This window comes from Simochromis diagramma, unplaced genomic scaffold (genome assembly GCF_900408965.1).
Source record: "Simochromis diagramma unplaced genomic scaffold, fSimDia1.1 OVJJ01000385.1, whole genome shotgun sequence".
Lineage (NCBI taxonomy): Eukaryota > Metazoa > Chordata > Actinopteri > Cichliformes > Cichlidae > Simochromis > Simochromis diagramma.
The window spans coordinates 332,744-346,164 of NW_024386751.1; positions in this window are offsets into that span (position 1 = coordinate 332,744).

The window sequence follows — 13,421 nt, forward strand, 5'->3', positions numbered from 1 at the left end:
CACAATTGAGTTCGGTTCTTCCACTTTTGTGATGAGCTGCAACTGTGACATCCTGTCCAGCTTTTTTTTTTTTTTTTTAAGACGATCCCTAAGCGGAGCTGGGACTCTCCGTGGAGCCTGGATTAGCGGCTTTGCATCATCTTTCAGCTGGACACTGTACAGTGGCTTGCAAAAGTATTCGGCCCTCTTGAACTTTCCCACATTTTGTCACATTACAGCCACAAACATGAATCAATTTTATTGGAATTCCACGTGACAGACCAACACAAAGTGGTGCACATGTGAGAAGTGGAACGAAAATCATACATGACTCCAAACATTTTTTACAAATAAATAACTGCAAAGTGGGGTGTGCGTAATTATTCAGCCCCCTTTGGTCTGAGTGCAGTCAGTTGCACATAGACGTTGCCTGATGAGTGCTAATGCTAAAGTCCAGCTCTGAGGTCTTTACACTGGCTGCCTGTCCGTCAGAGGATAGACTTTAAAGTCCTGATGCTGGTCTATAAAGCTCTGAATGGTTTAGGACCAAAATACATCAGTGACCTCCTGACCCAGTATGAACCTTCCAGATCCCTCAGGTCATCTGGATCCGGTCTTTTATCAGTTCCCAGAGTCAGAACCAGACACGGAGAAGCTGCATTCAGCTTTTATGCTCCTTATATCTGGAACAAACTCCCAGAAAGCCTCAGATCAGCTGAAACACTCAGTTTATTTAAATCCAGGTTGAAGACTCACCTGTTCTCAGCTGCATTTGAATAAAGCACCAAATCCACACTTTTAAGCTTAAATTTCAAAACTTACATTTAACTACTGATTTTATTTATTGTTCTGATTTTATCTGTTTTTGATTTTATATACTGTTTTGTTTGTTTGTTAATTAGTTTGTTTGTTTGCTTGTTTTAATCAATTTTAAATCATGCTTTTTATTTGTTCTTGTTTCTAATGTCTCTGTAAAGCACTTTGAATCACCTTGTTGTTGAATTGTGCTATACAAATAAACTTGCCTTGCCTTGCCTAATGACTAAATAGAGTGCACCTGTGTGTAATCTAATGTCAGTACAGTTACAGCTGCTCTGTGACGGCCTCAGAGGTTGTCTAAGAGAATATTGGGAGCAACAACACCATGAAGTCCAAAGAACACAGCAGACAGGTCAGGGATAAAGTTATTGAGACATTTAAAGCAGGCTTAGGCTACAAAAAGATTTCCCAAGCCTTGAACATCCACGAAGCACTGTTCAAGCCATCACTCAGAAGTGAAAGGAGTATGGCACAACTGTAAACCTACCAAGACAAGGCCGTCCACCTAAACCAGGGGTGTCCAAACTCCGGCCCGTGGGCCGCAGTTGGCCCGCAAGTAATTTTATAAATAGCGTAGAATAAGGCCGCACTTCAACTTTTGCTTGAGTGTATTGCACTTCTTCATTTTAACACCAGGGGGAAGCTACTGTTGATCAAGGCAGTTGCTCCACAAAAAAGGACAATCACAGAAGAAATTTACCCCAAGTTACTAAACAGGTCAGAACCAAAGGAGCCAAAGGTAGAAAGTGAATGCAGAAAATTTCAGACACGGTGGGAGAGTGAATATTTCTTCAAAGAATTCAAGGGGAAGTGTCTGTTTGATCTGCACTGAGACTGTGGCAGTTATGAAAGAGGATAATGTACGACGTCATTATGAAACCAAACATCAGGCCTGTGCATCCGACACTGGTGCTGATCGAGAGCAGAAATTAACTCTCCTGCAGGGTCAGCAACAGTATTTATTTCGTGCTCAAAAGGTCCAGGAAAAGGCTCCGATAGCCGCTATGAGGTCGCCCAACTCATCGCGAGACATGGCGAGCCTTTTTCAGATGGAGACCTCATAAAACACGGCCTCGTTAAAGTCACCGAAATAATGTGGGAAAAGTGCAGGACTTCAACAACGTCAGCGTGTCCAGAAATCCAGTCGTGCGACGCACTGAAGACTCGTCGGCCAACATTAAACTGCAACTGTCTGATAAAGCTGTGCTTTTGATTTTGACTCCATCGCATGTGATGAGAGCACCGACGCCACAGACGCCGCACAGCTGCTATTTTTTGCGGGGAGTGGACGAGAGCATGAGTGCTTTAGGTGAGTAAAACTATATTCCACAGTACCCGTGTGTTAATGTGCAGGTACACATGCTTCAAATATCAGTAATGCACATCGATTCTGTCACCACTCTGCTTTTGTGCACCACTTTCTTATCTGCGTTTTCCTTGTTAACACACAGAGCACACACCGCTGTGCACAGCGCACGCAGTCAGCTGATCTCATCTGATGCACATCTGCTCCTTGATCAAGTGACATTTGTCTGGGTTTTTGGCACGAGTGGCGTCGGATCAACACCGCAGCTGGACGGCCCGATTTACAAACCCAGCGCAGCTGATGCTCACCAGAATAATCTACTAAAATGACGCACTCCTGTTATTAAGCCCAGTTCAGTCTGTTAATGTTGATAATCGTTTCAAACGAACGTTAACAGGTGTGTTGCTGAGCCTAATAACTTAAACAACAAGCTTTATTTATTGTTTTCTTTATTGTTTTTTCTCTGCGCTCTAAATCTTTAAGGCTTTAAAAAAATATCGAGATATATATCGTATATCACCATCCAGCTAAAGAATATCGAGATATGAATTTTGGGCCATATCGCCCAGTCCTAGTTTCATGTTATTGGGAGTATATGCTTCATAACCTGAGTGCCTCTCAGTTTCTTCTGCTTTATTGTGCTCAGTTTTTACATTTCCAGGAGACACTGTGCCCACAAAGAAAGTCGCACCTCCTTCCCATAAGCAGGACACTGTCAGGGTTCATGTCTGCCACCACATGGCTTTCAGGAGTAGGGATGGGTATTGATGAGATTTTCACGATTCCGATTCCATTTTCGATTCTTTTTAAAAAGGAGAACACTAAGGTCAATTAGCTCAGAACTTTGTTTTATATCTTCTCTTTGAACAAGATAGAAATTTAGGAGTAACATGGCCTTACAAACCCAACAGTGAGATCTTAAGAGATCCAGCCTACGGCTCTTCAATGGGGTGTCACAGGGTCCCCAGGGAAAAAAACTGTAAATGTAAAATAAAATAAATATTCTTCTGTAGCAATAACAAAGTATAACATAAATTATTCTGTAGCAATTACACAAGAATATCCAGTAATGTCCCTGCCTACAATTAAACACATTTACTTACTGAAAATCACCTGCTGTGGCAAACGGGTGCAAGCCTTTGACCACAAACTTCGTCACTGCTCGGTGACATTCGTCTATCCTGGCCTGAAAGGAGACGCTACCGGTAGACTGCAGCGAGAACTGCCAGCATCTGAGCCAGACTCTGTCTCTCTCATCACGGTCACCTAAATGCACAGTAATGGCAGGTTTGTAATAAGGCAGATCGCGCTAACATAATATGCACTGTTATGCTGGGCTTACGCTGTGCGGCTTTTTGGCCCATTTTGAGCCGATTTGTCAGTCATGCGACCGTTTTGGTGATCAGCCCGATTTTGGCCTTAATGATGCGACGTGCATCGTGTAGTATACGTGGGGTAACGAGAAGCGATTAACACCTCACAACCAGCTCCCTATCATCAATCGCTTGGTCGGTTGGTTGAAATCCTCACGACCGTCGTGAGGGTGTCACCACAGCTTCTCACACTGCGCACGCGCAAACATATAAACGTCAGTGAAAAAGACGGAGCAGCAGTGCAGCGTGTGATCTGGACACAAGCGATGGAGGCACAACTTGTAGAACTTTGGAAAGCTCATCCAAGCCTTTTCGATGTGGCCTCACAAAATTATCACGACCACAACAACCGTGAAAATAGTTGGATCTACACTGCTGCTCAGTCACAGCTGCCTGATCAATGTTTTTCATTAGCAATTTAGCAAAGTTGATGGTGGTGGTGTGTCTGTGTGAGTGAAAGACAGAGAGGGAGAGCGAGCGACAGAATTTCTGTTATAACCTTCATGTTATGGACGCACAGTGTGAGCACTCAGGTCGCATCAGAGCATCGGGCGGTATAGTGTGAGACCTGCATCGTGACCTACCAACTTCTAACCCCTGCGAGTCAACCGTACATGACTGAAAAAAAATTGCACAGTGTTTGCCCAGCTTAAGTTGATTATTTACCTGCCGCATTAACGGGAGAGGACGTGCAAACGTTATCGCTGCTGCTGGGTTGAGATTCACGAGTCCGGTGCAGAATTAAAAACGCAACATTCATTTAAGGTCATCGTGTGTTTTGTGAGCAAATGCTTTTGCATATTCGTAGTGGTTCCTCCCTTAAATGAAATATCTACTTGCAAGTATTGCAAGTTGCCCTGTTGTCATCCGTTCTCGTAAAGTATGACCAAACTTTTGAGCGTTTGAGCCGCCGTGTTTCCTGCCAGGTAAATGACACTCCGCAACGTGGTGACGTCATTCAGGGCGACTGGAATCGATAAGGGAATCGTTTGCAAAAATGCCAAACACTTCTAAGGAATTCCAGTGGGAACTGGTTCTCAACAAGAACTGGGTTTCGATACCCATCCCTATTCAGGAGTACATTGGATTATCTTTGCTGGTGACACATTCTTCTTCATTTTCTTTTTAACCACAGCTATTTTCACACTGTCGTGCACTGCAGTGACACTTGTTTCATTAAATGCCTTTGCATGCTGCGAAGCTAACTCACTTGCATGACACAGTCTTTCTGCTTCATCCACAGTTGGTTCGGCACGTCTGAGCAGCCGTTCTCTAGTCCGTTTGTCATGGATCACATTCACAATTGGATCACAGACCATAGAATTTTTAGCTCCCCAAAATCACATGACTGTGCTTTAAGCTTCAGATCAGTCACAAAGCAATCAAAAGTGTCTTCTGGTTGCTGCATCTGAGATCAGAAGATGTACCTATCATATACTGTGTTCTTCTGTGGTCAACTTTTCAACCACTTATTTCTGTCACCAACTTCCTCGAACTTGAACGTGTTGAAGACTTCAGCGGTGTGAGGACCAGCCACCGTGAGCAGCAACACAATTTTCCTGGTGTCGGGTTCAGAGTCCAGTCCCATGGCAGCCATATACAGCTTAGACTGATGAACCGAGACTGGTGTCCACATCCCCACCAGTTTCAGCCCTTCCAGTGGGTTCAAACTTTCCATCTTGAGCAGAACTTTGGACGGCTGGGCGCTTCATATTTGCCTTACCTTATGACACTTTGGTATGTAGTGTGATGTGCGTTCTTTGACTCCTGTATCACTGATCTCTTTCCCACGGTGTCGGCCGTCTCTCGTCTCTCATATCCCTCCTGTTTGTCCTTGTGTTCGGGATATTCTGTATTTCCCCTTTTCTTTTTCTCTTCCCCTTTTCTTCTTCTTCTTTTCCCTCCCCCTCCTCTCCTCCTTTTCCCTCGTTCCTCCCTCTCTCCCCTTCTTCCTTCCCTTCCTTTCCCCTTCCCCCCTCTCCCTTCCTTTTTTCCCTTCTGCGGCCTTTTTCATGTCGCCTTTCTGTCGAAGGTCACTAACTGGCAGACTACAGTCCGGATTAGTGCCGAGGACACCGTAGTCGGGTTAGGCGTCGGGGGGGACACGGGCAGGCCTCAGGGGCCAGGGGGTGAGAAGAGGTGGGTTTGTGCTAGTTTTGGTTTTTTTTTTTCCTCTTTTGTTTTCTTTTTTCCTCTTCCCCTCTTTCTTCCCTGTGCGTCATTGTACAGGACGTCTGTGTCCCTCTCTATCCCTCCTGTTCCCCCCCACCCCTGTCCTTCCCTTCTGGGCTCCCAAATTACATTACCAAAAAGAAGCAAATGCCAAGTGTCGGGTGCCCTGTACCTGTGCATGTGCAATGACAATAAAGTTGAATTCTATTCTAATTCTATTCTATGTATATATATGTATATGTATGTATATGTATATATATGTGTGTGTATACGGAAAACCTAATTTCTGCCGTTCAATACTGAACAAATTTAAACTTTTTAAAATTATGCAAAATGCTTAGCCGTGTCTCTAATAAAACCGCTGTAACTTCAGATTACAATCATGTGTTGATTAATGGTTTTCTTTCGTTTTTGATGTACTGCAGAATATTTTTATAAAATCCCAGGCCAGGAAAATCACCTTCATGTTTTTCTGTGTCTTATCTTCAGCTACTTTGACACAAAGGCCTCTGCTGTGATGCTCACACCTTTGATAAATTCTTGCGTGTGTCAACTTCCTTTTTATACAAATACAAATAAAAATACAAAATATACATACAATATATACAATATACATACAATATATACAATATACAAAAATATGTAAATGTACTGATCTGAATTATAATATTTCTGTCAAAATTTCCCAGATTCAAATTGAATAGAATCGAATTAAATCTAATCGTGGATCGAATCGATTCGGGACTTTGTGAATCGGAATTGAATCAATTCTAGAAATCAGTGACGATACCCAGCCCTAATCTTAACTACATTCTAACTCTAAAATTTTACCGACTCCACTTTACGAACCAGGAGAACAGTAACACGGGAACAGTGTATCGGGTCACGGTCCTTTCTACAGTTACCTTTCATCGCCATTCTAACCCTTTTGTGTCAAGTTCTGTGTATGTTATCAGGCCCACTCACCAGGTATGTAAACTTTTGATCAGGATCATTTGGGTAATTTGTGTAGTGATCGTGATTTAAAAAGAGTAAACACCGTTGTTTGACAATAAATGTCTTCAGCCAACCACTAACCATGAGTGAAAGAAAAACTTGTCTGAAAAATGGTTAAGAAATCATGAATTCTGCCAGGACATGCACAACTGTACAGCGTTTTAATCATCTTGGAACAGACTCCAGTTTCAGTTCACCTTTATGTGTTATACATACCGTATTTTTTGGATTATAAGGCACTTTAAGCGAAACAAAACAGTCAGATGAGTCAAACTTTACTCAGCTCATTCTTCTTGCTTCCTCCACTTCTGTACTATTGATTCATTAATGTTGAATTCTCTCCAGCGGCTCTATTCCCAAGTTGTTGCAGTATATTAATGACTAACCTCGTATTGTGGATGGATTATCTCAGTTGTTCTCCTGACTGAAGTTTGGTCCGTTTACAGCATCCTGCCATGCAATTGCATTTGTCTCTAACCATCAGGAACCCTCACGTTAACTTTTATCAAGTGGAAAAGTGTTAGTGTTCGTCCTCCAGCTTCACTGTTTATGTTATGCTAACATAGCTGTGTCGCTAGCGAGCACGTAGCACATCATTATATACCAGCTAGCCCAACTTCAGTAACCCTACAAACGTCACTGCTGTTTAGTTTCCTGTCTTCTTAATTGTTTTTTGGTTTTTTTGCAGCAATATGTTTGAGTTTTTAGAACACATAAAATACAGGTCAGATAAATCATATACAGAAACAGAATATTCATCAGGAAGAAAAATAAATGAAACCATGAACAAACAAAAAACCCAGATGGACTATACAAAGTGTGATTCCACCATATCCCTCACAGTTATCTCTTCTATCACGTAATGTCTCTCCAAATTATGTGACTGCAGGTCCCCGGATTCCACCAACACTTGTGAAAGGTCCGCTCCTTCCAGGTATAATATAAAAGGTTTCCAAACAATTTCAAACAGCTCCTTCTTCCCTTTAAAAATATAGGTTCTTTTCCACAGCCAGAGATGAGGACATGTCCCGTATCCAATGCCCCAGTTTTGGTCTATCAATTTTTCTCCAATACAATGTAATTAGATGTTTAGCATGTGAGAGGCACATATTTGTGAGGGTCCTTATTTCTTTGGAATTGTAGGAGTTGGTGAATAAAGTCCCAATAAAAATAATTTGGGGTCTGGATTTAGAGTTATACTTACCATACTATTTATTGCTCAAGTTACCTCCCTCCAGAACTTCTGTATCTCCTCACATTCCCGTAAGCAGTGGAAAAGAGTTCCCTTTTCTATACCACATTTCACACATGTATCTGGGATATTATTATCAAATGAATGCAACTTAACAGGGGTTAGATAAGTTGGCATGGACCAGTGAACCTGTAAAAGCTGCAATCTTGTGTTAACAGTTGGAGTATGAGCTTTCAAGCACACTGATTTCCATTCTTCTAAAGATATCTGTTCCTATATCGTTCTTCCACGCGTTCAGCCGGCCGGCAGAGGATTCAGTAGAATTGAAATAAACGTGTCGTACAAATATGAGATCTGCTGCTCGGTGTAGGGATAGTCAGAAACTGCTTTTTCTATTAGTGATAGGTCAGGTAAGGTCAAACTGTTATTTTGTGAGGTTGCCACAAAGCTCCTTACTTGTAAATATCTAAAAATAAAATTTTAACTTACATAAAACACTTTAACTGTCAGCTGTTCGAATGACATCATTACACCATCAGAAAAAAGGTCTTCGATCTTATTCAGCCCAGACCTAGTCCAAGTTCGAAATCCTGCATCGATCATACCAGGTTTAAAATGTTCGTTTCTCTGAATCGGACTAAAACGAGATAGGGGTTTCCTTACTCCCAGAACATCATGTACTTTGTGCCATACGTTGATCATGTTCAAATTAAGAGGATTGCTATGGTTCTTTTAAGAGGTTTAAATGGTGCTGAGTACAAATATGCACTCAAGGGCAGTTCTGAATTAAGTAAGAACGATTCCATGTAAACCCATGCCGGAGGTGGATCAGATGAGAAATAGTACATCATCATACACATTGTGCAGCCCAATAGTACCACTGAAAGTTAGGAGCATTAAGCCCACCCCTGTCAAATGGCAGATATAGTAGAGTTAACTGAAGCCAATGGCGACGATTTTAACAAATAAAATTGGTAATAATTTTCTTTAATTTAAGAAGGAGACCTACAGGTACTGGTAGAGGGATATTCTGAAATATGTAGAGGAGTTCAGGGAGTACGCTCATCTTCACAATATTAATCTGCCCAATAGTCGATATGGATTTGCCCACCTATCTATCGATTCAGTAATAGATTGAACAGTAGCGTCGTAGTTAACCTCGGCTATCTTGTTTACATCTGGTACTATACGAATTCCCAAGTAAGTCAGACATTCCAATGGTTTGAACGTCTGCGGCGAGCTGAGACGATTAACTCGCTCCGTTTCATTCAGCAACGTTAAAGAGGATTTAGAGTTGTTTACTTTGTATCCAGAGAATCGTCCAAAGGAGCTAATTATGTTTAATAAAGTTGAAATTGAGCTATCTAGTTGTTTCAAAAAGAGCACAACATTGTCCGCATAAAGTGCTATCCGGTTGTCTTGGTTGCCCAATTCAATACCAGTAATTTCTACGTGCTTCCTAACAGCCATGGCCAATGGTTCTATGGCCATCGTGAAGAGAAGTGGCGATAGAGGGCACCCTTGACGGGTTCCACGAGAGATATTAAAGGCCAGAGAGACAATATTATTAGTGAGAATTTCAGCAGTGGGCTGGGAGTAAAGAAGTTTTACTTGTTTACAAAACTTATTACCACATTCGAGCCAGTACATCAAATAAGTAAGGCCATTCAACTCTGTCAAAGGCCTTTTCAGCATCTAGCGACAGAACTGCAGTATCACACGCACACGGTTTTTGTAGAGGACATTAATCTCCTCACATTGTGAGACCCTTGTCTTCCTTTAACAAAAACATTCTGGTCTGTATTAATCACTAGTATGAGACATTTCTCCAATTGCAGGGCAAAATGTTGCTAAGAAATTTCATGTTCATGTCATTTTCAAAGGATTCAAAATACATATCTAGCAACGGTTTTAAAAGTTTATATTGAAATTTTTTAATAAAAACCAAAGGCAGCCCATCAGGCCCATCAGCTTTCCCCGATTTCAAAATGTCAGCTGCCTCCTGAATTTCTTAAGTTAGCGTCAAGAGTGAGCCGAAGGTCATCTGGAATAGAAGGAAACTTAAGATCATGTAGAAAGGTAGCCTGTAAAGTATCTACATTCGGGCATTCAGAGCTGTATAAATGTACATAAAACTCCCTAAAGTCTGTATTCATTTCCTGTGGTTATACTATTAATTCACCTTAAATACTCCAAATTGAATTAATTTCCCTTTTTGTTTGCAGTTGTTTAAGACGCCAAGCTAGTAGCTTCCCAGGTTTCTCACCTTGATTGTAAAAGGCCTGTTTAACTTTCTTCAAGCTTTCTGATGCTTTCTCTGCAGTAATGTCTTTGTACTGAGCCCTACAGAGGAGTAATTCTTGTTCAGAGCATATAGACTTATCAACAAAAACATGGCCTTCCAGAAGTTTAATTTTAGTCTCAAGTTCTTACATTTTTTGATTAATATGCTTCCCACCTAACAGAAGAACTTGTTTTTGAGGTGTCAAAGTATACATCAATCTGGGTATAAATAAAGTCTACAAAAGTAGAATTTTGCAGCCATTTTACAGCGAAACGTCATCGTGGTCTATCCAAAACAAACTCAGAATCGAAGTAAATGAAGGACAGAGGTCTGAGATTAAAATACTGTCATAAAACAATCTTTAAAATTGCATGGATAAGAGATGCTGAAATTAGTCAATTCTAGAATAGCACTTAAGTTTAGCTGAATAGCAGGAGTATACCGTCTTATTTGCATTTAGCTTTCTCCAGACTCCGAGAAGACTTAGCCCAGCCATGAAGTGATTAATGCTCTTCCTCGCATTAAGATGTGTAGGGCCAGTAGAATGGGAGGACCAGTCCAACGCTACATTAAAATCCCCTCCAATAACATTTTCTCCCTCCAATGTAGAGAGTAATAGAAACAGGTCCTCAAAGAATTTGGGGTTGTCCTCATTAGGACTAGAGATGGACCGATCCAATATTACGTATCGGTCCATACTGACCTAAATTACTGGATCGGATATCGGAGAGAAATAAAATGTAATCCGATCCATTAAATATCAAAAAAGCACCTCACAAAACTTGCAACACGGCGTAACTCAGCTCATAACCGTAGCACGTCGCAGCAGTGTGCATCACGTGATAGAGCGGCTGTGGCGTGCCCTGTGGTCTGGTTGAGTATTTGGAGCCTCGCTACCAAACCAGCATTTCATCTCCGAGGAAGTGATCCCAGAGAGAAGTAAAGCAAGTGTGGAAGTTCATTTCTGAATGTCTGTAAAGCATTCCAGCCTTAAGCTTAACAACAGATATATGGAGCGACTGCCTCTCTCTCTCTCTCCTGCTGCTACTTCAATCATGAAACTGATCAATGATCAGCTGATCGTCTCTCTAGTTTGCTTTTGGCCCACTTTGCACCAGAAAGAGGAAACCAGCGGCTGAACAACAGCAGCACGTTTAAGCTTGATAAGCTGTTGTTAGAATTTATTTAATATTACTTTCTACTCCAGGATCTTTTTCTTTTTTTTCTCAGATATTTTTATTAAACTTTCTGCATCCATTTTTACAAAAGACAAATTGAACAATATGCCGTTTTCTTTTTGAAGAACATAAAACAATATGAAACATACACTCCCACCTCATAATTATAGGAGTACCAGTGGGTGTACAAAAAGAAAAAAGAAGGGGTCCAATCTAATAATACGAGTAGCAAACCCTGGAGTACAACAGTTCCTGAGTGTACGAGAGATGTGGAGAGTTTCAAAGCCCACACCCCCACACAGACACAGAAAAAACAAAACACACAAACCAAGGAAAAACAAAAACAAAACAAAAACAAAAACAAAAAAAACCCCATAATGAGTGGTCAGCTTAGTTGTAGAGATAAGTCAATTCTGTAAGAGAAAAGAAATATGTATAAAGTAGGTAAGTAAATGCCATCATAAGGCGCAGGCACAATAGAGTCCATATACTTAAACTTAAACATCTTACTTAAACATAAGATAAAATAAAATATAATAAAGTCTGAGCTGGCTAATTGGGAGCGTTGCGAGACCGCAAAGTCCGAACATGGTCAAAAAAGGGTTGCCAGGTCTTAAAAAATTTGGCCATAGACCCACGCAGGGTGAATTTAATCTTTTCGAGTTTGCTAAAATGCAAAGCGTCTCTGATCCAGATTTCCCAGGATGGGGGAGAAGGGGACTTCCAAGAGCCAGGATCTTTTTCTACGCAGCTGACGGCTGTAACTGTGCAGGGGCGGATCTAGCAAGTTTAGCCAGGGGGGCAGATAGGGCATGAACAGGGAAAAGGGGGCACAAAGACATACTTTTCTTTCTTATTCTCATTTAAAATGTCTAGCTTTTAATAAATAATTATATGAATCTTACACCCAAAGTTTTAATCTGATGTAAAATGTATAGAAGTCCATTACTGTATATAGTAACTGTTAAGTCTAATATACCCCTAGTAAGCTATAGTACTTTTTCCTTTGGGAACCATCTTTGCAGTCTGCAGTTCTGTTGAAGAAAGATGTTGAATCTATTTAATTATTCTTGAAAAATAATTTATTTCTGTGCATTGTTTTTCACACTGCATCAAATTAAAGTTGATTACGTCGATTAAGCATCATGAGGTGGAGCGTGGGGGGGGTGGTTCCCTTTTTTTTTTTTTTTGCTGGGAGTTTGCAGCCCTGTTAGTTAGGTTGCTTAATATTTCTGCTAAGTACTCTTTAAAACACCAGAATAGGGAGGATGGACAGGTTTAACTTTATTAGATTGATCAGTGTTGATGAACTATGAAATATTTTGGGTGCAGTGTGTTGGGTTTTTTGTTTTGTTTTTTACACATACAGGTATAACAGAATAGCTTTAGTGTTGTTGTTTATTTAAACTTAAGTATGAAATTATACAAAATGCAGCAAGATATTAAAAAAGTTTTATTGATTAAAAAAACAAAAACAAAAACAAAAAAACAAAAACACACTATATCGGATTCATATCGGTATCGGCAGATATCCAAATTTATGATATCGTATCGGTCATAAAAAGTGGTATCGTGCCATCTCTAATTAGGACCACACACACAGACTAAGTTGAGTTTAGACTTTAAGAGAGTGCCTTGTACTATTTAATATCTACCTGCTACATCTCTGATAATATTAGTCATCTCAAAAGGGATGTTCTTATTTATAAGAATCACAGTCCCTCGTGAATGCGAGCTATAAGGTGCTGAAAAAATGGGTCTCTGCCACCTTCTAGAAAAATTATATTTGCCTGCATGCTCCTCAGTCTAGTCAATACCTGTTTCACCTTACTCACTTTATTTAAACCCCTACAGTTCCAGGATGTTATCTTAATATTCATAGATAGGGACATAATTGTAGATAGTAAATCGACTGCAGTAAATTAAGCTGAAAGTATGAAGATGGCCATTCTTGGGAAGGTGAAATAGTAATAATAGTAAATTTTTAAAAACCCCTGTATAACCCACAACTAGAACATTAACCCTTAAACAGTTAAACCTTTAACCTCTAGCAACATTTAAAGAAAGTTCCCCTCTCCTTCTCTTAACACTCCAACCTATGTCAATAGCAGCTACTCACTAA